Raw genomic sequence first — 26,571 nt, 5'->3', positions numbered from 1 at the left:
TTGCAATCCTTCTTAGTGAAAAATGACTCTACAGACTATGTAGGGCTATGGGGACTCAATAAAAGACATTATTTGAGACTTAGGAAATGAAACTTCCATTCAACTATAGTCGAGAGGAAATAAGTGTCAGCAGGCACTAAAGGGGAAGCTTAGAGACGGAATTCAAATATAAGAATAGAGGAGTACGTGGGGAGTGAAGTAAATATAACTGACGCAATATAGACCGGCCTGCTTCCCATTCATTCTTTTATAAGGATGCTCTTCGGCTTAAGGCGCATCGCTTTCGCTTCTATAATAGAGGCGTTGTAATGGGCGCGCTTGGCTAACGAATAAAAACCTTGGTCCGCTTTCGTTCTTTCCATTCAATATCCCATTCCCGTCGCATCTGTTCTATTCAGCCAATCCCTTGCTGCTTGCTTCATCCCGCCCTGCCTGATCATCGGTCGTACCCTATCTTGAATCTGGAATCGAATTTGTGTCGGCATCTGTCCCACTGGCTGTTGAAGGTGCTGGCTGATGAAAGACATCCCCAGAATGCCCCCCTTTCGTGCCTATCTCACTTGTTTACAGCTCTTATTTTTAGCGCTGCTTTCACATTATGCAATATCTAGGCCTCCTAGACCTGCTCTCTCGCCCAAGCCTCATAGCATTCATATTCCAAGCACTAAGTATTACCTGCCTGCTCAGATGCGTCAATCCGCCTTCTGTCTCCCACTACCAAAAGACGTGGAGACCCGTTTCTCTCGTCAGCTCCTTACCTAAGGCTACCTTCACGTCACTTCCTTGAACTCGCTTAAGGAAATCCCAAGCTCAGCTCCAAGACTCGAAAAGAAAAACTACACAACAACAAGGCAATGGGGCCTACAGAGCCCCATTTAGGGGGCTCGACTGATAAGGAGAGGAGAGGGAGAGGGAGAGGAGAGGAATTTCTTACTTGCTTGACGTTAGGAAAGCAAGGACCCGGAGGGGCTTGCGCTTCCTAGTGCAAGGACCCGACAGGGGGCTCGACTGATAAGGAGAGGAATTTATTACTTGTCCCGCACCGGACAAGGACCGGTAGGGGCTTGCTTGACGTTAGGAGAGCAAGGACCCGGAGGGGGCTCGACTGATAAGGACCCTTTAGGGGGCTCGACCATAGGACCTTTAGGTACTCGACCATAAGGATGCGTAAGCAGGCTCGACTGTTAAGGACCCTTTAGGGGGCTCGACCATAGGGAGAGGAGAGGACCTTTAGGTGCTCGACTGTTAAGGACCCTTTAGGGGGCTCGACTGATAAGGAGAGGAGAGGGAGAGGGAGAGGAGAGGAATTTCTTGCTTGCTTGACGTTAGGAAAGCAAGGAACTTTAGTTGCTCGACCACCGGGAGAGGACCCTTTAGGGGGCTCGACTGATAAGGAGAGGAAGCGCCGCGCTTTTAGTTCAGTTCGGTAGAACGTAGGTCTCCAAAACCTGATGTCGTGGGTTCAAATCCTACAGAGCGCGAGTAGTTCATCTATCTATACTAAGACAATCTAATGGTGAGGGATTTATCGCTCGACCATAAGGTCCGGAGGCGCTCGACTAAAAGGACCATCGCTCGACTGATAAGGATGAGTAAGCAGGCTCGACTGTTAAGGACCCTTTAGGGGGCTCGACTGATAAGGACCTTTAGGTACTCGACCCCAAGGGAGAGGATGCGTAAGCAGGCTCGACTGTTAAGGACCTTTAGGTACTCGACCATAAGGGAGAGGAGAGGACCTTTAGGTGCTCGACTGTTAAGGACCCTTTAGGGGGCTCGACTAATAAGGAGAGGAGAGGGAGAGGAGAGGAGAGGACCTTTAGGGTGCGTAAGCACGCTCGACTAATAAGGAGAGGTGCTCGACCATTAGGGAGAGGAGAGGAGAGGGTTAGCTAGCCTATGTTGTGGATGCGGATTGAACTGAATACGTGCGTGCTGCGCCTTGGGTGAGGTGGCCTGGGCAGGCGTACTGTGAAAGCGTGTATGCGTGGATGCGGGGTGTGGATGGGAGACTGAGAGAAGGGGAGAATGCGGACTTAATGGGTGGTAATGATGGGGAATGTAATTTAGCCTCGATGGGGAACTTAGCCCTCGCTCGACTCGATGGGTCCGTGATATGTGTATTGATGTGGCCGTGAGCTGGGAATGGATGGGTACGAGCTATTGGCGGGTTGGAACTCGCTCTCCCGTAAGATTCATCAGTGGGAACGCCTTTATAATAAGAATCATCAGTTTAGAGAATCCAATCAATCAATCAATTGGCCTCTTCAGAATAATCCTCAGTTGATAGAATCAAATTGAATCAATCTCCCGTAAGATGTTTCATTTTTTCAGGTTGCATTATATAAGTTATTATACCACAATTGGCTCAGCAACTTCTGATGTTGCACCATCATTCATTCAATCATTAGCAGTGGGCTCCTATCATTGCTTCCCATACTGACACTATGGGAGACTCTCCTTTGTCTGTCACACGATCCTATCTTCGACAGGTGAATCGTAAGCATCGTGCATCGGTTCCAAAACCTATGATAAGACATCCCCAAAAAAGACAAGAATACATCCAATAAGAAGGCATCCTCCATTGGTTCCAAAACCTACAAGAGAATACATCGAATCCTGACATGGAGTACCGGCATGGAGTACCAGCAGCATGAATTGAAACCTGGCATTGACGAGTACCAACATCGAGTGGCTCAACTAGCAGCATTGAGTAGCAGCATTTACACCTGGCCCGAATCAAGTGCCAGCAGCGAGTACCAAGAATGTATGGACACAAACCTGTACACAAACCTTATCAGTGGCTATCAACAATGATTGTTTCTCGGCTTATCGGCTAGCAATGACCTCCCGGCAATTCTCAGTTTTGTGAGGTGTAGAAGTTCAAGGGTGAGGGGTTCGAGGATATAGAGGGTTTCTAGTTTAGGGCTATGGGGTTCCTTCCTCCGTCGAGTTTTAGGTGTAGGTCGAGGGTGTAGGTTGAGGGTGTAGGGTCAAGGTTGAGGGCAGAGGTATATGGTTCCGTGACCACCTCCTCTTTTCAATGAGACTGGCTATGACTGTTTGGCAACGACAACTGGGCTATGGGCTATTGGCAAAGAAACATGGGAGTAGGCTATATACTTGTATATTGGCAATGGGCTACAAAAAAAACGACCACCTCCTTCCTGGCCCTGAGATGTGTCTTCGGTAGTCGAGCCAGGTGGAGATGCCTTATTGGATGTTTTGGAACCGATAGATTATTGATTCTTGGAGGATGTCCTTTTTTAGGTTTTGGAGCCAATGAACCATGCTTACTTAAAACCTGCTTTTTATAAGTTTATAAGCTGGTGTATAATAACATATCTAATGCAACCTGGGAAACTGAACCTTCTGTCAAGAAAGGCGTTCCCCAGATCCACAGTCCGCTTTCCGTCCGCTTTATGTTAAATCCGCATTCTCCCATTATCACATTACCCAGGCCCGCATTCAAAAATCCCCCTGCCATTCCCAATACGCCCTTCTCGTTTTCTCCCAGTCCCGGATTACCCAGCATTCTCAAGTCCGCATTATCCCATATTCCCACATCCCGCCATTCTACCCACGCATTACCATTAACGCATACACGCATCCCCCCGCCATTCAGTTCGTATTCAGTCCCATTACCCAGCCCATTACGCTTCCAGTCAATCAGGGAGCCCAGGACGCTTTCAGGACCCAATAACGCATTACCTCGCCCAATACTATCAGCATTCTTCAATCCGTATTAACCAGTATCCAGTCCGCTTTACTTCAATCCGCTTTCCCGCTTTCAATTCACCCATGCTTTTCTTTCTTTTATTGTTGTTCTTGTTGTTCACCCATTCCCGCTTTCCGTTCGCCATAGTCAGTCCGCCCAGTACAACCCAGGATGGCCCAGTACGCATTCTCTCATTACTGCATTCTACCATTACCGCATTCCCCCCAAACAATTATCCCGCATTGACAAGAAGTACCAGGTAGACAAACAGGATAGCAGCATGCCAAACCTAGAACCTACACCTCGATCTATAACTCCACCTATCGGACTACAAACAAGATGGGAAATTACCACGAGCCGGGAATACTACAGGTCTACGCTCACCCCTGGCTCTTAGTCTACTGGGGGGTTCACTCGCCTTCGTTTCCCTAATATTCCTTTTACCTTTCTCGTACGTAAGACAGAAATGAAGGGAAATACAGGCATCGATCAACTGACAGAATCTATGATGGAACTCATCCCAACCCATACCACCAGCAATTTATTGAGGAGTTTCAACTTATGCTTTTTATAGACGTCTCCCATCCCGAGTGTTTGAGCTGGGTCACCGATTAGGAGGAGTAATTGATGAGATTGATTGGAATAGGTTACGGTGGGTGCTGCCTTTGCTTATTGTGATTGTGTGTTTTCACGTATATAATGTAATCAGGACCCGACAGGGGGCTCTACTGATAAGGAGAGGAACTTTTGTGAGTGATTAGGAGGTGCACCAATGAAATGATGAAACAACAATACCCGCATGACGTGTTACCTTGCCTTAGGACCCTTACCCCTTCCTCGTGATTGAACCTTCAATAATGAACCTCTCGAATAATCCTATCAAGACTACTCCCGCTTTCTGTTATTTGATGGTCGCTTTATGCCAGAAACCATCCCGAGTTTGTTAGTGAGGGAGGTTGTCACCAATGAAACTGAACACTTAGAATGAACGGCATGATTTGTTTCCCATTAGCGAACCAGACCGGAAGAACCCAAGTCGTTTGAGAGGAGTTAGGTGGGTAGTCGCACCAAGTCCATCAACCAACGATACTGATTTTGGTTCTTACACTTATGCCGGCCGTTGAGGCCAATGGGAGAGCACCGAAGAAGCCAAGTCGCATTAGGTGAGGGGTCACCGATGAAACGAACCCACCTTATCCTCCGATCGAACCTTTACCTACGATGAAATATAGATGATCGAAGCTGAGCGAAACAGAGCGGGGGTTGGGGGGGAAGAAAAAGCACAGTAGTCTCTATAGTATGGTGAGGAAAAAAGAAGCACGGTCTTTCGAGGATGGTTTGGGAACAAGCACAGTACTTATAGTATGATGGGGGAAGAAACACAGTCGTTTGAGTGAAGTCACCCATACTGATTTGATTATTACACTTATGCCAGCTGGCCGTACAGGAGCGGACAATGAAATTGGGACCAAATAAGCCAAGTCGTTTGAGTTAGGTAACCGATTCCATGAACCACCCTTGACTTCCGAACTCACCCTTGACTTCCTACCCTTGAACTACCCTTGACTTCCGATTGAACCTTCCCTTCTTCAACCTCTTAAATGATCCTATCAATCCTACCAGTCCCCTTGACTTCCCCTTGACAGCCGCTTTATGTTAGCCATTGGAGGATGTTCACTTTCTGATGTCCGTATGATGTACGCTTTATGTATGCTTTATGTCCGCATTCAGTCCGTATTCTGTGAGCTTAGCTTTCTGTTTGTCCCTTTCTGTTCATTATGTTCGCATTCAGTTCGCCTTTCTCTAGATATGCATTTGCCCGACCATGACCCATTCAGTCAGTTAGCTTTCTGTTCGCATTATGTCCGCATTCCTTTACCCTTTCAACTTCTACCCTTTCACTCGCCCTGCTTGATGTTAGATTTGGGTGGTTGTTCTATTATGATGCTACTCCATTGCCAGTATTTGAGGCCAAGTAGTTTATACCCTGCATGCGAGGTTTATACTGAATGATACCCCTCCTTTATAGATACGTCTCCATACGCCCCCCCATTTTGATGATCGCTACCGCTTGCCTGGATTGGGAATGATCGCTACCGCTTGCCTGGATTGGGAATGATCGCTACCGCTTGCCCCCATTATGAGGAAGGAGGAACGCTACCGCGGGTTGCATGATGAGGACACGTAGCGGATGAGGACACGGCACATCCATCCGGAAAGAACGACCCCACCGGCAAGGAAGGAAGGATTTGAAAAGAGCTCGCTATAAGACGAGTAAGTATCCTTCTCTCCCAGTAATGGAATGGTAAGGTATCACCGTCATAAAGGTGAGGTGCTAGCTCTACCCCGAAGAACTCCTATTAGGCAAAAGAGCGAGACCAATCACCGTCAAACGCATTTGTGGGGCACGCTACACTGGCCCCCCCTACTATCACTCTGTGGAACGGGCAAGTATCCAGCCCTCTTCAACATGAAATTTTCACTCTCTAAGAAGGATCTATTGGTTGGTTGGTGGAGGTGGTGGTTGGTTGATGGAGTTGGTCGTCTTCGCTTTAGCCCTAGCTACGACGACTCTCCATCATGGAACAAACTCCTTCTCCCATAGCCCTTGATCCCTAAACCACCGCATTGTAAGTCACTTGTGTTTGGAAGATCAGTAAGGCAGAGCCCATTCAGTCACGTGTGTGTGAAAGATCCATCCAACTCGATGAACCGACCAGCCCAACCTATAAGAAAGGATGGACCAGACATCAAAGTGATGCAACATATATAATGTTATCTTGCATGATCACTCCCCAAGTACAAACACGGCTCGAAGCCAATACATAAAAGTGGTGTGGTGCACTATATATAAGGTTATATTGAAGGATCTAACAGACAAATTGGGTGAACGAGCAAGTCGGTAAGGTGCTAGTGGAGATAAGGAAAGGTCTATCTAGGTAAGGCGCTACCTAACTAACCTTTAGAGAATGAATGGCTCACTTACCCTTTCTTTGACCATTGCACAGGCTTTGAAACCATTTGCTTAAAACAGAAATCTTAGTGGTTGGAGTAGGTGGTTTAAATCAAGAGAATGTTTTGTAGGGTGAGAGGCTCTAGGTTGGAGGTGGAGGTGTGGGTTCGAGGAGTAGTAGGGTGAGGGAGTATCCGGATAGGTTGGTAAATAGAAAGATGGGTTGGTAGGAGTAGGTCGTACTTGAAGTAAAGGGAAAGGGGAAAAGAAAAGTAGCAGGTATTTGGCATTGAAAGCTGATGAGAATGATGAGGCATTCTAGCTCTCCCTATTACTTGCCTTCACACAATTCTAGTGAAGGTAAGGAACGTAGTCGCTTGCTCGACAAAAGGAGAGCAAGGGTGAGCAAGCGAACTCTCGACCAACGCCATCAACGTAGTCGCTTGTCCGCATCGGACAAGGTTTCACTTGCGTAAATGTGAGTGGGCGGGTAGCGGTCAACACCTAGAAAGATCCGGCAGCTCTGCTCATCTACAGCTCCAAGTCCATTACCAGATCCACCAGCAGGGGTAGCTATCCTTAAAACCTCATGGGGACAAGCGGCAGTAGCAATTATTCCAACCTCAAGCAAGCAGTGTTGATCCTTCCAACAAACCTAAAGGGGGCAAGCGGTAATGTGGATTGAAGTAAATGCGAGACTTCAGGGGCGTATTGGAGAGGGTAACCCGGCCAGCAGCAAATCAAAAACCTCTATCTATTCTTTCTATCTATTGGTCCACCTTTGCGTACAGAACCCTCTGTTGAAAAAACCTGACCAGCGTTGTGAATGGCTCAACCAAGCTCCCTGACCTGAGAGTTTCAATATCCCTTCCTGAGTACCCTCCCTTCCCTTCCCTTCCCTTTCCTTCCCATGGCGTATGATCCTGTTGAATCATCGTATGTAAGCATATCACATAATAATCCTAAATTTGATTTAGGTAGGTCCTAAGGTTCTTCCTTAGGGTTAAGTGAGTTGGAGGTCGAGGGCTATGTATCCGTCGAGGGTATAGTTCGAGGTGGAGCTTCGAGGTTCGAGAGACGAGTTCTCTTCTCTGTCTAGGTTCGAGGTATAGAGAGGTTCGAGTTCTCAGTTCCGTGACCACCTCCTGTGAATGAGACTGGCTATGAAAACTGGCTATCGGCAATGAAAACAGGCTCTGACTAGGGGCTATGAGTGGCACTGACCTTAAGGCTAGTGTCCATGAAACTGACTCTAGGGACTAAGACTATGTAACTTACTTATTAAGGCTTGAGCTCTCTCTATGGCCGTATGGAGCTTACATGTACTAAGGCTATGGAACTAAGGCTAGTACTTATTGCATGGACCTTAAGGCTGCTATAAGACTGTCACTGAGTAGAGCTTGTAGCACTGAACTTCTAGCTATGAGAGGCTATATGACCTTAAGGCTGCTATGAGACTGGCTCTGACTAGTGTCTATGATCGGCAAGGACTATGGGCAAGGCCTACTGGCAATGAGCACCTTCTGGCAATGACTGGCTCTGACTGTTGGTTGGCTATGGGTGTATGATTCTCAATAGGTGCATCGTATATAACGCTTCATCATTATTCCTTCCATACATTCGAGATAGGAGCGTGTGTTCCGTAGCGGTAACTGAGGTTTATGGCCTTCTTTCTTGGGTCTGTAAGGACTATTATGAGCAATGAGTTACAGACCCCGTTGATCAGGACATGGATATAAATATGCTCTTTCATCCCGATGATAACATAAATATGGCCACTGGCCTCTCGGATATCTTGTCCAGCCTTTTCCCCCTACCATCTTTCCTGCCCACAAACAACTACAGCTATTTACGGTTCCTCGCTCCTTCTACTTACCACACACCCCCCTCTTTCCATTGTTCCCAAGCTAGCCCATCTACAGAAGGATTATAGGCCATCCAAGGGAGGACATTAGACACTTTGAATCCCTAGGGAAACAAATAGAACCAGTTTACCAACAGAAGGCCTAACTTACCTTCCTTGACACCAGCACCAGTTTCTCCAGTTTTTGCACTATATCCCATATTAGTTGAAGCCCTCCTCCCACAGGCAAGCCCAGCCAGATCCATATGAACAGAAGCACATCCTTTAGAGCTAGTGGACACATGGGGAACAGTTACCACAAACCCCCTAACCACCTTCTATTTCTTTTTTATTATACCCCAAGGTGCGAAGCCGCTTGTCCCTCCGGGGGGCAAGGGGTAGTCTCCTTCCTTCGCTTACCTTCCTTACAGTCTGTATTATTTCATCTTTATTACTGTTTTGAGATCCCCGGAATGGGGTTTGATTACCTACCCTACAACCTTCAGTCCCAGGTACGCGAGTTTAGCCTAGACTTGTTTTGACCTATAGAACTTTCGCTTCTCAGTCGTGCTTTTCTCTATCACTCTTACTTAACTACCTTCTATGGGACTCTTCTTACCCAAATATTAGCGAACGCCTGCTAGCTCTTTTATATATTTATGCTCTTAAACACCCAATCCTACGGGTCTTTCTTAAGTGTATGCCTTTAGAACTGCCTTTCTAGCCCTTCAACTCATGCTTTACCTTACCAACCTTAAGCTAGAACTCTTTGCATTCTTCTTTTTAGGTCTTATTCTGTAGAGGTTCGGTCATAGGTAAAGTCTGGATGAGAGGGCTGAGGCATAGGTATCGAAGTCTAGTCCCAAGGCTTAGTATGAGGTTCCAAAGGCTAGTCCCACCAAAGGCGGAGTACCAAGGCATCATTTCCAAGGCAGATGAGTCTTGAGGTTAGGTCTCGAGGTCATTGTATGGTGCAGTTCCGGTCAGTAAGCTGATACCGGTAAGTGAAACCACATCATGCAAGGGAGTCTGAGTTGTAAGGGTAATGGGTGCACCCACCTGACTCAAACGACTGGGCTTCTTCCACTCTGGTTCGCTAAGCAGCTTCCATCTATGTAATTCGTCCACAACTCCATCGGTAACACTTAAAGCATGGATGTATCCTGAAAAGCCCCCTGGGATTGATCCAGGAGAGAGGGGTTGGTTGGTGGGGCCCCCGTCCCTGAGGTTTGGTATTTTTTATCTGTTTACACAATAGCAATACCAATAGCACCACACTCACTAGTCGCATACACCGAATCCAGACTTTTAGACCACACTCGGGGAACTTATTCCTAGTTTTATTGGGGAGAGACCGAAACATGACCTGCCGGACTTCGATCTGCTTCCTCCGAACTGTAACGAAGTGAATTGGGAAGGCCTTTACGATACTTCCCAATTCGAGTGGTGACTTAATGAACCCCGATGCGGTAAACCGTTTCACCCCTTGCTATTCATTATCAATTTCTTGAGGGCATGGAAGGTGGTCTTACTTCTTGCTGGATCGGATGAGACGAGGGGGTGAGGTACGAACCCGCTCGCCTCCCTGAAGGGAGGGCGAGGGTCAACTTACATAAGGGACCGGGTGGGGGAAAGCCAATTTTGACAGGTAGGGGCGCTTCCAATTACACTTTTTGGAGGGAGTGGAAAACATACCCTTAGTTAGTTATTGGGGTAGGGATATGGCCAGGCAGGCAGGCAGCTCGGATTATCGCATTAAGCTGGACGGTTAGGGCACTTCTTGCTTGATCGGACGGACGAGGATCAACTTCAATTGAGTGGGGTAACGGGGGAAAGCCATTTGGACGAGGTCCGATCGTTTCGAATAAACCATTGGGAGTGGGGACTATACCCCTATTTCTTTTTAGATATTTTCTCTCTCCATATTTCTCAAAGCGTATCTGGGGGTTGGTTCATCCCGGCCCGAAAAGAGGCACGATAGTGCTGCTACGACAAAGCCTCATTCCTTCCTGGCTGAAGCACTAGGTGAAAAGATGAAGTAGGAGAAGATCTCTAGGTGAGTAAGGTGGGTACTACGTGAGGTGATGGTGCGCTGTATGTGATACTGGATGTAGGCTGGGTGAATCTCGTCTCGAGAAGAGGATAGTGCAGTAGCAACTAAGCTATTCATGAAGCAAGTGGTCTAGGGAAAAGGTCTAGTGATTCAGGTGGGTAGGTAGTTAAGAAACACATAAGTTAAGGAGCTACGCGGGTAAGAAGGTTGGTTTTATGCCATCCATACTGTACTGATATTCCTGGTGGAATGAATGGGAAAGGCATCGTGTATCACTCCATCGTCCTAGGGTGAAGGCAAGTAATAGAAGGGTAAGACGATCATCCATCCCATCCATCTGTTGCTTCTAAGGTAAGGGATCATAGCATTCCCAACCGACTTACTACGTGCATTAATGGTATCGGGCTAAAGGTCTAGTTGCTGTATTCTACTGATATTCCTTCCTGGCTTCATTCACTGCCACTGGGTTGGGCAGCACTCCATCAACTAGGGGGAGTAATCAATAAGGGTAAGGTTGGTGGATCCAGTCTGGTAAGTCTCTAGCAGTCCCCACTTGATTAAGCAATTCATTCAGCAACAAGTGTATAGGGCAAGTGCAGGTATAGGTGGTATTCAGGTGGGTAAGGTGGGTATCCGGATAGCAGGCACATGAATTATAGGGCTTCTAAAAGTCAATACGACTGGTCTAACTAAGCTCAGTGCCCCAAGCGCGTAAGATATTATAAGTAAGGCAGTATGGAATCCAAGGGTAGTTCCCCACGCACGAGAATTCTACGACAGGTAATCAAAATGCTTTTTTCAAAGGTCGGAGGATTCTCCCTCTACAGAATAATCAGATACCTCAACCTCTATCGCTACAGAACCATGGGAAGGAATGTTATTACCTGGGCTAGATAGAAGGAATGACAATGCACGTTACATACGTTAATTCACTTTTGGAGGATCCGCATAGCCGCCCATAAAAAGCACCAGTCATAGCCGATAGCCGATCATAGCCAGCCGGGTCATCGCCAGAAGGTCATTGTCCGGTCATACAAGGAAGTCATAGTCAGACAGTCATTGCCGATAGCCAATCATTGTGCCAACCGGTCATTCCAGAGGGTCCATTGTAAGGTCATAAACAGGCAGAGCTAGAAGATCATTGCTAGAAGCTCTACTCAGAACAAACTCTTTGCTACAAGCTCTAGTCAGTGCCAGTCGATCATAGCTTATAGGAGATCAGTCATTGCTGGGCTGGGTGGGATCAGGGGCTGGGCTGCATCATTGGGCTGCTCGGTTGGGTGGGCTTGGATAAGAAAGAGGCTTGGCTACCCAGCTGCTTGGCTTGGATAAGTAAGAGGCTCGGATACTTACTGTGGTGCAATATTCAACTGCTGGGCTATTCAACTGGGCTAATCGAATGGGAATGGGATGGCTGCTTCGCTATTCGAATGGATCGACTGGGTGGGAGAAGAGGCTGGGATACCGGGCGAAAGGGCTGGGAGAAAGAAGGGGCTAGAGGGGCCTAGGAAAAGAGCTAATATGACTAGCAGTAAAGAGATTCATTGACATTCAGGGATGCGAAGCAGGCTCGACCAAAGGCCCGGTAGGGACTCACTATTCATATGGTGAGGGAGAGGATGTGGCTCGACCAACGCCCCCCCCACCAAATAAGTCAATTAAGGTCTGGAGGGCTTGCGCTTCTGAGGGCAAGGGTGAGTAAGCGAACTCTCGACTAACGCCTTTTAGTCACTTATTTGAGAGGGGCACCCAATAAGTCAAATGAACCCGCTTGCTTGACGTTAGGAGGGCAAGGTCCTGGAGGGGCTTGCGCTTCCTAGTGCAAGGACCTGACAGGGGGCTCGACTGATAAGGATGCGTAAGCAGGCTCGACTGTTAAGGACCGGCAACGGGGCTCGACTGATAAGGATGCTTCAGCAGGCTCGACTGTTAAGGACCCTTTAGGGGGCTCGACTGATAAGGACCCTTTAGGGTGCTCGACCATAAGGGAGAGGAGAGGAGAGGACCGGCAACGGGGCTCGACTGATAAGGAGAGGAGAGGAGAGGACCTTTAGGGTACGTAAGCGTGCTCGACTAATAAGGACCTTTAGGTACTCGACCCCAAGGGAGAGGATGCGTAAGCAGGCTCGACTGTTAAGGAGAGGACCTTTAGGTACTCGACCCCAAGGGAGAGGATGCGTAAGCAGGCTCGACTGTTAAGGAGAGGACCCTTTAGGGTGCTCGACCATAAGGGAGAGGAGAGGAGAGGGAGAGGAGAGGAACTGGAGAAGAATATTGTATACAAAGATATATATCATTATATATGTCATTATGCATTTCATATCATATCAGATAGCTGCGGAGGTTTGAACAGATTTCGATGGCGGCCTTATAGTCGAGAGTTCGGCAGGCTCACCCTACTAATTTGGCCATTTTGGGAGGCAAAGGTTTCCATAAATTCTGATTCGACAAGACCTCAAGAAAGAAAGACAAGTTTCAATCAAGAAAGAAAAGACAAGACAAGACAAGAATAGGCGAGGACCGGCAGGGTGCGTAGCACGCTCGACTAATAAGGCCGCCATCGGCTCGACCATAAGGATGCGTAAGCAGGCTCGACTGTTAAGGCCGCCATCACCTTTAGGTGCTCGACCATAAGGACCTTTAGGTGCTCGACTGTTAAGGAGAGGGAGAGGGAGAGGAAGAAGAGAAGTGGGATGGTTGGTTGGTTTTCACTAGTGAATTGACCAGTAGCTCACCCACCAAAGACGCCAGCCAGCAATCTCTTCTGTATGGTAGTACTATTAAGCTAGCCTTAAAGCGTAATGACATATGCCCATATATGCATTGATAAGAAAGCATAATGACATATATATGGTGCCGTAACGGGATGGATCGATCAGTAATGCCATGCCGTAACGGGATATACTGAGCCGTAACGGGATCCGTAATGAAATCTGCCTTACTTTAGTAGGGGCGAATAAGAATAGTAGGGCATTAAGGAAACCTTAGCTATGGACTCAAAGGTTGTATGAGAACGGGATGGTTGAGAAATAGATCATTTGGCGGCCGCACCCATGAGAGTGCGTTGAAACAACCTTAATCTAACAGAGTCTTCCGTGATGCTATTAGAGGAACACCAAGGGTGGAAATATATGATATGAGTGGAAGGATCTTATCCAGCACGACCCTCAAATTTAGGGATATCCGAGGGTAGCTTAGTTGGCATATTGGGCCAAGTGGTATCATGCCAGATGGGATCGTTGATGAGTTTGGTCAAATCTGGGAGATGAAACCCCGCCATGTAAGGCAAAACGGGTTGGTTAGCATTAGTTCCTTCCATGGTAGAGACCGGTATGGAACTCGGGTTAGAGGAAGATGAACTAGTTGAAAGGGAACTAGTTCCAGGAACAGTTGAACCTGAAGACCTCGAAGGGGATGATGACTCTAAATCCGAGGAAGATTCACTTCCCGAATCCGTGGATGAAGTGCCAAAAGGTGGGCTGGGCGGAGGAACCCAAACTCGTCGAGCAGGGGATATAATACGTCCAGGAATAAGAAAAGGATGAAGGCCTCCGAGTCTACGAGAGAGTCTCCTTGGGGGAGCTATGATTCCTAGATGCAAGTATAACTCCTAAGATGCAATAAGTCTATCAAAGGCTAAAGTATCAAAGCAATGAATTAAGCAAATAAAGTGATCACACAACCAACACTACGTGCTCAGGTGGTGCAACAAGTGGTTTCAAGTGTGTTTTAATAAAGAGAAAAGTAGCCTAATCCAAGCTCCGTCCTATAAAAACCAAAATACTCTAGCCTAAGATATCAACTAATAGCGCTCAAACAAGTCCTAAGCTATGGCAAAGGGCCTTCCAATCAACTAACAATAGGGGGGATTAGGTCCCCTGCATAGATGAGTGAAGGTATGAATGAGATAGTTATAACTAGGAGACAATGGGTTATGAAGTCCCAAAGGCCCATAGAAATATGTCTCAGGTGCCCTCCCTCCTGTGAGAGCCACCTGGGTAAAGATACCCAGTAGAATGGCCGCTAAGCTACCTCCTCACAGATACGTGCAACAGGTTACCTTGCCTTCAAGCTGAAATCAAACGGTCGGGGGATCTTCAGTAGCGAAAGAGCTAGGAGTATCAATAACACTTCCGGTCCCAACCTTGGCATTATCCACTCCGAAGAGCGCGCCTGTTGCTAAATGAGTTCTGACTGTATCCGTTAGAAAGGATTTGAAGTCTCCTAAAAGTCAACCACTATGTCTCAAATGTAAGATGATTGTGGCGAGTTCTTTGGATACCTATCCCCACAATCCTAACTTCACTACAATATTCTTTTTGGCCTCAAGGGAGGCTTATGTGTGTTAAGTTATATGGTCTATTTTAGGGCTGAGCCTGGGGTCATGAACCAAGCAAAGAATTTAGGGTGTAAAGTGTATGCACAAGTGATGTGTTCAACTTCAAAATGAAAAGCTGAAAAAGGTCCGGAGGTCTTGTCCTTCCTAGGGCAAGGAAAGTACTTGCAATAAAAGAGATCTAAAATGAAAAGAAAAGCTAACTACCAAGAAAAATACTAAAGTCAAGGAAGGGGAAAGGCTCTATAGCGGTAAGGAAGGATGGAAGGAGAGCGGTAAGGGGAAAGGAAGGGGGAAGAGTAAAGTCTCCTTACGCAAGCTAATACTAAGTCAATTAAGAAGATTCGAACTTTGATGAAGATGGTGGGTAAGTGAAATTATTTTGTAGATGAATTCTCAATAAAATGTGTTTAGACAAATGCATACTTTGAAGCAGAAGGACTAGAGTGTCCAAGAGTGCATTGAAGAATTCTACAAGATTTCCCATTAGGGCAGGGCAAGAGGAACCAAAAGACCAGAGGATATCGAGGTATGTTGATGGCTTTCAATTAGTCTTAATAACATGCATTGGGTAGAAGAGGCATACCAGTTAGCTTTGGTTGGCCAGCGAATAACTTATACGTTAGATGGGACCCAGTCGAGAGAGCATTTACTGAAAGATACAAGGATATCGAGAGATCGATATAGCCCCATGAGGAATTCCTTTCATAGGATAGCGGGCCTTCACACGACCAATCAGAACCTATCTCAGTGGAGGGGTAACAGAAAGGAAGCAGAAGCACTGGCACAGGGCGAATTGAGGGGAAGAAATATGAGTAAGTAAGGTAAGATAAGATCGATTCAGTTTGATTCAATACAATATTTTTTTATGGGTCAGGGGTAAGTGGTAATTGTCTATTATGGGTGAAGGGGTTGTTTTAGTGGTATGGCTTGATGAGTTATGGAGGCGCGCTATCAATATGGATGTACTTAATTGATTGCTTGCCGTGCTATCTATCTGGCCGGTTATCAATGAAAATAAGGTATGAAGTTGGATTGAGATTGGGGTAAAAGCTAGTCTTGCCCAGTTCGCTCATCTTGGATGAGGGACACAATTGATATATTCCCACATTCTTGCCACAGATCTATCTGCAACCCGATAATAACTATTCTAGAATGGGTCTGGGGTTCTCTATCTTTTGGTCTTTTGCGAAGGAGAAGGGATAGCAATGGTATGTGGGTGGACAAATTTCTCATCATCCTCACCCGTGCTAACAGTTATACAGGATCTATGAATCAGTCTTTGAACATGCTCTGAGGGGAGGTTCAGCTCCTTCTCCCGAATCCACTTCTGCATTTCAAAATTTGTTTTTCACGATGCCTCTATACATTTCCCTGCGCCTTTCTCAATCCCGACCTGAGCATCTGCATGTGATCCGACCAAACTAGACTTAGAGGGCTTCGGGAGCTCCAGCATATTCTTGGAGAGAGCTGGGAGATAGTTCATCAACATAAAAGAGAGTTCTTTCGGTAGGGCAGGCCTTCTTACGTTCCATTTGTTCCAGAGAGGCGGAACACTAGCCTTTCCTTTTCATTCTGTTGCGCCTCGCTGGGGCATTTCGCAACCATCATAATAGGGTCTACTATGGAGCCATTTCACAAAGGGAATTGGGCGGCTTCTCTTTATTACTATTATGATTCTTACGCGACCTATTTATTCTCCAACTATGGAAGGGGTGCCTAATTTCCCCCATTCACAGCCTTCTCTCGTAAGATGGCCAATAGCCAAACCTCACTCGAATACTACAAGTAGAATTGATGGACACGGGCAAGAAGTCTCTAGGTGAAGATTGGTCGTTCTTTCTTGAAAGTCCAAAATTGACGGCTCTTTATGCGGTTCCCTCCCTTCTCGAAAGAGCCCTCCATACCTTGGACACAATATTGGATATGCTTCGATGCGGAAGCAACTTCAGGCATCAATCCTTGCACTGGAACACGACGAACCAATATTTGAGAAGAGACGGGGCCCCGATTCATGAAGTTTACTGATCTCGCGGAATAGGCCCTAGGATATGGGTGTTCAGGGGCCATTGGATCGCCAACGAACTTGTTGAACCAGCTGGACTTCGAAACCAAGACCTTTTCTCCGCTTTCATTTCCGTTAATACGTAACTTTGATCGAGCTTTGAATTATCTACGTAATAACAACTTGATTCCAACCTCTTTCTGCGCTGCCGAGAGCAACCATCGAAATGAAAGTGCAGTACCGAACGACTGAATGAACCGCAAGCAAGGCAATGCTGGGCGATAGAGAATTGGTTGGCTTATAAAAACAACATCACTAGTCCTATGCCTTCAATTCGATCCCTAGGATATGGGTGTTCAGGCTAACCGAAAGCATTATTCAGACCGCTTTATATATAGAATCGGGTGAGTGTTCATATAGTTCCGACAGACCAATTCATTCCTCTCACTTTGCAATGAATCTATCTACGGTGAACCGATATACATGAAGAGATCGAACCTCATCCAGAGCACTCCACCCACATCGACAACAGGATTCTCCACCGAACACTCAATTGCCCCCTTCTGAGTGGAAGAGGGACTCTGGCCTCCGACGACTGCTTCGAGATCCAGCGAGACACTCGAACCACCTCTCTATCCTTAAGGCTGAACCAGATAGCAGCATTGACTCGACCTGCATCCACCTATCAAATTGCTTTTGCTCCTACCACCCGAAAGCAGACACTTGACTATGAATAGATTCTAGATGATGCATTATTCGCGCAATCCAGTATCCAATTAATGATATCTTACGCAGCCAACTTGGTACCTTGCGCATTTTCCTAGCAGCTAAGGTGGTATGTACATTTCTCTTATATTACGATGCATCAAGAAGCTAGGAGGTTGGTTCTTTCACGTACACATCTATGGGTTATTGTAACGTTGCTCCTAGCGGCTCGCTCCGGGTCGAGAGGAACTAGTTCTTGATCACGATGCAGTACCAGCGAAAGTATATCCAGCCACCCGCCACTACTACTACCGCAACCAGAAAGCCAACAGCCTTACCTACCACCCACTAGCCTTATCCGGTGATCCAATGCACAGGGAGGATCCATAGATGTACACCCATCCGAATCAGATTGACCAGCAAAGGCAGAGTCATAGGCAGAGGCTAAAGTGGTGGAGGGAACATAAATACCAACAACAAAAGCTACGGCACCTACAGTAACAAGGTAAGCATCACTGGCAAAGACAGATGCTGTAGATCCGGTTACGGGTGTAGATTTAGCAGTTTTTTCTGATCGAGAAGCAAAGGCATGGGTTCTGTTAGCGCTTGAAATTTCACCTCAGGCTGAGAAAGGTAAACCTCAAGGCAACATCAAACCATTTAGCCTCGTAGCTAGCCCTACGGGGCAGGAGAAGGCTCTGTCTGGTCTATCTCGTAAAATCTTCAATGGATGAGATGACCAATAAGGTTACACTAATATTAGGCTAGTAAATTGATCAAAGAGTTTGATTTGGGGTTTTTTGGTGGCAAATTGAGGAGAGGGCAATTTTGGGTGCGGGGATGGGACACAGTTTTTGCAGGGGGTTCCTTGGGGCGAGGTAGGAGACAGCGTTGATGCCTTTAATTGAGGTGGATGGTCAGGAATGAAAGGTAAAGAAGCTAAAGAGAGCAAACAATAACTTTGAATTCTCTTTAGACAGAAGAAAACATTGAAATTAAACAAACTTAAAAGCAGAGCATGGCAAGCATGAATTCATACTTTAACACTTCATTTGTTTAATGTGCAGAAGTAAAAGAAAGGAAATGAATCACATAACAAGCTTACAAGAAAATTTGAGAAACACACCATCAACACATGAGTCCACAAGAATCCCAAAGAGGACTGCAAAACCCTGGTCTTCCTTAGCCAAAAATTGCAGAGATACAGTGAAATAATACAATGATAGCTTCTCCCTCAAGAGTCCAACCATGAAAATGAGCAAGAAAGTACATAATATAGATGATATAACCTCTTTCCCTGCCTCCATGGGTCGAGCTCACTATCTTAGGAGCTGTTTCAACCACTTCTAAACTAAGCACTACAATCTAGGCAGTCAAAACAACTTGCCTCTATAAGCTAGGAAACCAATCCATTCATTAAATATTTACCCTTTACATGAATGAATATTCTAGAAGTGCTAAACAAGAGTAAAAGTGTCTTAGAGTTACAAAAATTACATCAAAGATAATCATCTTCAACCCCAAAAAGTCAAACTGAGTCAAATCTGCGTTTTCTGGGCTGTACAGTGCAATCTGGCAAAAAACTGCTTGACAGGTCGCGCCCCCTGCCTGACGGGTCGCGCCCCTTTGGAGCAACGTTGAGGAACTTGCATGTGTCCAAATTGAGCAAACGTGGGCTTGTTGGAAAGGTCTGTGAGTCTACTTTCCAACCCAACTGGAATTTTTGAATTTGGAGTTCATTTGCCCTGTCAAAAACCAATTCTCCCAAGACAGCTTTCTGCAGTTCAAAAAAGTGGCAGAAAGTCAAATTTTGCATGTATTTTGACCTTCTGGAGGCCCAAAACTCCATAAAAACTCAAGTCCATCCATGGGCATATGTAACTTTGCATAAAAAATCAGGAAATGCTGAGTTTTTGTGAAAAGGAGTTGCCATGACAAAGGGTCTCACGGGGGGTGAGACCCGTTAAAGAGCCAAAACCTGTAAATTACCAAAAAATGCGAAAATTACCCAAAATTCTCAAAATTTTTTGGGATTTGAGATGTGGCTAGGCTATTGAGTGCCATGACCTTTAAGTGAAGCCTCAGCCAAGATACGGAGTGGATTGGTCTTCTTCTTCCCTTTTAGGGCCTCGGACAACCGCCTTTGAAACATCTTCATTTTGGCCTTGCACACATGCATTCTTGCCCAGTAATGGTTTTTCATGTTCCTCAACAACTTTTTATCTTGGTTGGCCTTAGCCAACAGCCTCTCCAAGTGTGCGTTCTCCTGGATGAGCATGGAATCTCGGTCAGCGGGCAATGGATCACCGGGTCTTCTACGGTTTAAGGTTCGGTCACTACGAATCCTCCATAGCTCATCAAGTGCTTTCTCCTCCTCCAACTGTTTGTTGCGCTGCTCGAGGTAAGTGATGGTCCATTGTGCACCCTCTAGTCTCCTCTGTACCTCAACCTCTGACACTGATGCTTGGTCATCACTCTGCTCATATGTTTCGGTTTCTGACATGTTTGAGGAGCAGAGTGGACAAAATGGACTGCTGTTTCTGCTTGTAAAAGTGCTGAACTCTATGCTGTTTCAAGGGGACAATGACATGAGGGAAATGTTAGGGGAGGGATCTCTTGCACAAGGAATTGGGAATATATGAATAACAGGGAATTTAGGGAATACATTGCAAACAAATATTTGCATATATACAGGTATACATGTACATAACAAGGATATAGGGAATCATTTACAAAATCACTGCATATAGGAATACATGTATAAGCAGTGAACATAAGGGAATACATATGTGTAACAAGGGGACATTTGGAAACTTATTTACAAAACCTTTCACATATTCGCCAAGAAATTTTTATGTTTATAGCATGCATATGGTGAAGCAAGAGTAGGGTTTGAGTTTTTGATACTTTGGGAGGGGGAAAGGGTTTGCAATTATTTACAACATAGCATGGGGAAAATAGATATGAATGCAAATATGAGTAAAAGGGGAAGGAGGGAAACAATTTACCAAGGGGAATACCTTGAAACAACACAAACCCTAGCACATTTACACATTAACAATGCAGCCATATAGTGTCTTGTCACTTGCATGATTTGAGGTTAAAACACAAGCATGAGGGCTTACATTCATAACCAACCACCAAAATGATGTGTAGAGAGCCTACCTTGAACAAATTTAACAACTTGTGGTTCCTTGGCAGCTCACTGGCAAAGTTCTGTGGAGAAATCCCCAACGCGTCGCGCACCCCTGACGGGTCGCGCCAGTGTAATTTTTGCACTGGCAGAGGGTGCCTGACGGGTCGCGCACCTCTGGCGGGTCGCGCGCCTTTCAGGAGGCTTTTGGAGGCCTTCCCAGTGTTAGAATCAGGTGAAGTATAGCGTGTTGGAAAGGTATTTGAGTCTACTTTCCAAACCAACTAGAATTTTTTAATTTGGAGTTGATTTGGCCTGTCAAAAATCAAATCTCCCAAGACTGGTCAAAAAGTGCCAAATGAGGCTGCCTGAAGGAAGAGTGTTGTTGCAGTCAACTTTTGAATGCCTTCCTCAACCCCAAATTGAGCTCATGATAGCTCATTGGAAATCTCTTTGTGTCTAGTTATCATTTTACCCATCAAGAAAATCATTTGGCCAACCAAGCTAGGAGAAAACTTGATTTTCCCAAGGTCACTTCAGAGGTGTCTTTGATTCTCCTAAGGCAAAGATATTCTTGGCATTTCTCTCAAACCATGACACCTGTGTAAAAAGTGAAGGAGGTTTCTCTTCCTTGGAATGTTGTGAGAAAAAACCTCTCTCAGTTTTAAAAAATTCATCTCTTATTGCTCTGAAAAATTGTTTGATTGAAACTTATCCCGATGTGTGGAACAAGGGATTTTGTCGAAATGGAGCGAAATGAAGGGGATAGGGGGCTTCTAAATTATTGGGGAAATTTTTGGGAGTGGGGAGGGATTTTAGGAAGTAGGGGAAAGTGGAATCTCAGAGATTTAGTCAGGGGAAGGGGTCCAAAAGGGCAAAACACAGGCCCAACCTAGAAAATTGCCAGGTTGTAGCTAGAAACTAGGGTTTGTGCAAAAATGAGGAATTTGGGGGATCTAAGGGATGGGAAGCATTTGATAGGGTATTTTAAGGATATGGGAAGGTGTATGAACATCTGGATACAAGTTTTGCCGATGACTTGACCGTCCAAGAGAAATTGGCTTTCAAAACCCTAGGAGAGGGAAATGACCTTGCCAAGGCACAACTGAAGCATGAACAAGGTGTAAAAAGACTCATTAGACACTGAGATGATAATGAAAATCCTATGAATGATGATAGACTCAGCTGAATGATGACATGGACCGCCATTTGAACAACTTTGAGAAGAGTGAAAGTAAACCCTAGACCTAATGCCTAGTGACCAAATTTTGCTTGAAGACTCACTGAAATGACAAAATTTGACCTTGACACTTCAAAATCACTTTGTAAGAGCATGTTTGATCACAGGAGGAAGGCTGGAAAGACTGACACTAACAGGTTCCAGTGCCAAGTGTAGATTCAGTTGCAGCGCTCAGGCTCAATGAACCATATGAAATAAGTCACGGGCAACCACGGGCATCAACCAATGAAACAAAAGCAGATCCATACCCAGTTAACTCAGTTGACCCCATGCCTGTTTTTTATTAATCCATTGGAGAGTCAAGTCAAACAGTAGCCCCATCACTAGAGGCATAAGTAAGGACGACAGCAGTAGGAAAGGCAGTTGACCTGGCAGAGGCAAGAGATTCAAAACTCATATGATAGCCAGCATCTCGCCCGGATCCAAAAGCATCCCCTCCAGTATCAGTCGAAAATCCAAGCGCGGAGACATACCTATTCCTATTGGGATTACCTATAACGTATATGGGCATAAATGGGACCATGCCAGTTTACCTTCCCCTTCCTACGATCGAGGGGGCCATGTCGACGCAGGCAAAGCGAGTAGTTTCACCAGCATCTCGTACAGATATGGATCTAGCACCAGTGAATGATCCAGTTGCTCACCCAGCACTTGTAGCGGGGGCTAAGCCATCAAAGCCAGAAGTGGAGGCAGAGGTGAATGCAGCAGTTCGAGCATAAGTAGTGCCCAAAGCCAGGAGTCAAGGCGGTTTCCATTGATCCAGTCAAAGAAGCAGTTCCAATTCCAGTCGAAGAACCCCTTGACCTAGAACCACCAGCATGAGCGAAGGCAGGGGCCTATGTACAAATAAATAATTCACAAAGAAATTCTTGAAAAAGTTTCATCTCCATTGAACCTCTATACTCTAGCTACAAGCTGAAATTGTTACATCACCGCTAGCATCTGACAAGTGAAGTTTATGAGCAAGCACCAAGTGAAGTTTACCCAACATCCGGACGAGTAGCACCAAAGAGAAAAGTAGCAAAGGTTGCAGGAGAGGCAAAGACACCATAGGTAGAGTCCCCAACGTCCTTTACGGTTCGATAGCCAGGGTGATATGCCCTTCCGCTATTACTTCGTTGATCAGACGGTGACGTATATAATATAGTCCGGTGATGTTACCAATCAATAGTTTGGTTGATGTTGTTATCACAAAATCATGCACTGAAGGGCTGCTGATCAGTAGACTCTGTGTAACTGTTTCAGACCAATCTTTTGACTAAGGCTTAGCCTCCTTAGCCTGAGAGGGCTCTCTCAAAGGGTTATTGATTTTGACTATTGATAAGATGGCTAACTCTTGCAAGGTGAATTTAACAAACATGATGGCTGGACAAACATTACAAAGACTTCCATTGGGCTTATGGAGTTAATCAAACTTCAGTAAACTATAACACTACTCATACATAAAAGTCAGGGCATGTGATGTTTAAATACTCAAAATACATACATCTCATAGAAAACCTCAGCTTACAAATACACACAGGAAATCAGAGCAGCATAAGTGAATTCTGAGTGATTGTGTATTCATACAACTGTAAAAACATTAAGGATAAAGCAAAACCACATATCTTGAGCATTGAAACACTGTATGAATCCTGAGAAGAAAAGCAGCAAATTGTATTACTGAAACTGAGTTTTTACACAAGCCAAAATAATACTCTGTTTTTTCAAATATCCAACCCTACTTACATTCCTCATTCAGCTATATATAGAAACATAATTACAACTACTTGGACCTTCCTCCTCCAGCATGAGGGGAGCTCGATGACTGCCACTAATGACACCTATCTGCTTTGCAACAAACTATTTAATACAATAACCACTAACTGAAGTTCTGAAGAGTTCTAATTTAATTATAATTCTAACTCTATCTCCTTCGTAGAATGATTCCTCCTTGCAGCTTTGACACCTGGTTTCCTTTTCGTTTGGCTGAGATGGCATGAGATGAGCAGTTAATGCCCCATGTTGGCTTTGGATACTGAAGGCTTTAATCTGCTCCGTGTTGGCTGAGAATATCCCTTATTTTTCGGTTCTGGTCCCCCATCACTTCGAATATGCAGCAGCATGTACTTTAAGTCTCTTTAATAACCCAAAAACAATAGAACACCACCATGTTTCCTGATGAGTTGGATGCTCCATCGATGGCCAAGTGTGCAAGCCAAAATTCCATGTATGCAATTCATTGAACACCCTATGACCGACAATAAAGTGGCTTTATAACCGAAAAATTTACACTTAGGTTAAAACATTTCACCTTTTTGAAGGCACACCTGTCTTGATCAGAATGGCTAGGATGTCTTCATTTGATTTTTCACATAACCTTTAGGTGTTCCCTTTTGAAAATTCCCGCACATATTACCAAACTGTTTATTTGCTTTGAAAACGCCACCTATAGCAGTTTCGTATCGCGCTACGAAACTGCTGAATTTGTTAAAACAGCTTGTATTTGCCCTGAGGTATTTACTGCTTATACCTTTAATTGCTAAAACTCCTTTACATATGGCAGGGATCTAGATGTCCTCAAAATAATGAAACTAAGCAAAATTTGACAAAACTTAGAACAACACCTTTCTTTAAGCAGCAACTTCATTTATCAGCTAATTGGTCTAGCTGGGCCTTTAAGTCTTCAACCTTCTTCCACTGACCTAGCTGTGATTCCAAGTCTTCAATCCTCTTCTTCATAGCTTTGTTTTTGGCTCTTAAACACATGTTTATCTTTCTGATGAATTTGGCCTGTTTGAGAGCTGGAACTGTCCATGTGTAAACATCAGCTACTGAATCCACCTGGCTTACTAGGTTTTTACTTCCTTTCAATACAGCTTTTCGATAATTTGCATACCTGACTGCAGACTCCCTAGTGGCATTCTTCACCTTATCAATTTCATTTTTAGCTGCCTCCAACTGGTTCCTTATGGCTATAATATTACCTCCTTGGGAAATGATGACTGTTCTATTTGTGTCTTTTTGCTTGACTTTCTCTGCCTCCTCTGTTCTGGGCAATTTCTCAGCTACCTCTATTCTAGGCAGTTTCTCAGCTTCCCTTACTTGCTTTCTCATAACAAGTCTTCTGGGCTTGAATATAAATTCATCACTTGGTTCATCAAACCTCAGTCTTTTTGAAGCTTTAGACTTCTTGGTGCTTTCTGGTGATGACTGTGTCAAATCAACGTGCACTGGTTCAATGTGCACCGGTTCAATTTGCTCAAACTCAATGGCCTCCAACAAATCACTCAGGCTTGCTTTAGATACCGGGCTTTCTTCAACAGCTAATGCTTTGCCTTTTTCTTTGCTTATTTGGCTCCTTGTCCTAACTCTTGACACTGTTTCAGATCCACTTGGTCCAGGTACAGATTTCTTATGCTGAGCTTCTTCTTTTGCTGATGGCTGAGGTTGTTCTTTAATGATCAGTGGCTTCACTGACTTTTTCAACTGTGACTTGGCTTTCTTTTTATCTTTTGCCTCCTTTTGAAGCTCAGCTAGCGTGAGTTCTTTGATTGATTGTTCTTTTTCTATAACTGGCTGTGGAGTAAGACCTGTTTTACTTTGGAAACCAGCCATAAAAATGAACGAGTTCCAATCTCTACCTATTTTCTGAACACCATCCAAAACTAACAATTTAACCAAACCATGGTGAAATAAAGATGTTTCACAGTCGTCCTTCCTTAATTGCACTTTGTCACACATTTTGCTCAGACTACGAAACAAATAGAAGGGAATGTCTATGGATGCTTTACCAGTGAAATGTAACAGCAACTTGAAGTGATAAGAGTAGACCTTATTGTATCTTCCCTCACAGGTCAAGTACTTCTGAACACAGGTGAGAAGAAGGGCATAGTGCTCCTTAACATAGTTTCTAGGCACTGCTTTTGTTAGGTCTTCATTCACATATGCCTCTTTTAAAAACTCTTTGCAGGGGTTCATATCAAACTTAAAATTCTTGAACCATTCTTGCCCCCCTCTTGGGATCTCAGTTACAGCAACTATTGCCTCCGGAGACACTTGAACTTCTAACATAGCTATTTTAGAATTCAAGCCGGTGAAGTTTAAAGCAAAATCCTTTGTTACCTGAGCATGGCCACCTTGCAGCTTCTTACAGAAATTCCAACAGCCAGCATCCTTGAAGGCTTTCTTTACACCTTCATCTCTTAATGCTAGGTCTAAACCTTCAGGCTCTGTTCTCTGACATTTTCCAGACCTATGTTCTTTCCTCTCCATTTTGCTTTTGAAATTTTCGCACAGACAATGACCAACAACTTCAACTAAAATGGTGATTCAATTCTTTTTAACTCGGCCTCGCTTGTAATCAGGCTCACTTGAAAACAGCCTCACTTGCAAACTCAAATATATCATCACACAGGCTGGTCACTTATGCATCATTTACGATCATCATAAAGATCCATGCACGGTAAAACCCATTTGAATAATATTTATGTGCATGTCTACAAATCTATTGGTGGAGTGATGGTTAATGAGCGTTTGGGAGGTACGCAAACTGACATGAGAGGACGGAAGTGGTGACTCATCAACAGACTTGACCCTTTGAGAAATA

Source organism: Pinus tabuliformis, chromosome 7 (assembly GCF_031772625.1).
Source record: "Pinus tabuliformis cultivar Carrire ecotype Pingquan chromosome 7, CPIR1, whole genome shotgun sequence".
Lineage (NCBI taxonomy): Eukaryota > Viridiplantae > Streptophyta > Pinopsida > Pinales > Pinaceae > Pinus > Pinus tabuliformis.
Note: the sequence above shows the minus strand (reverse complement) of the source record.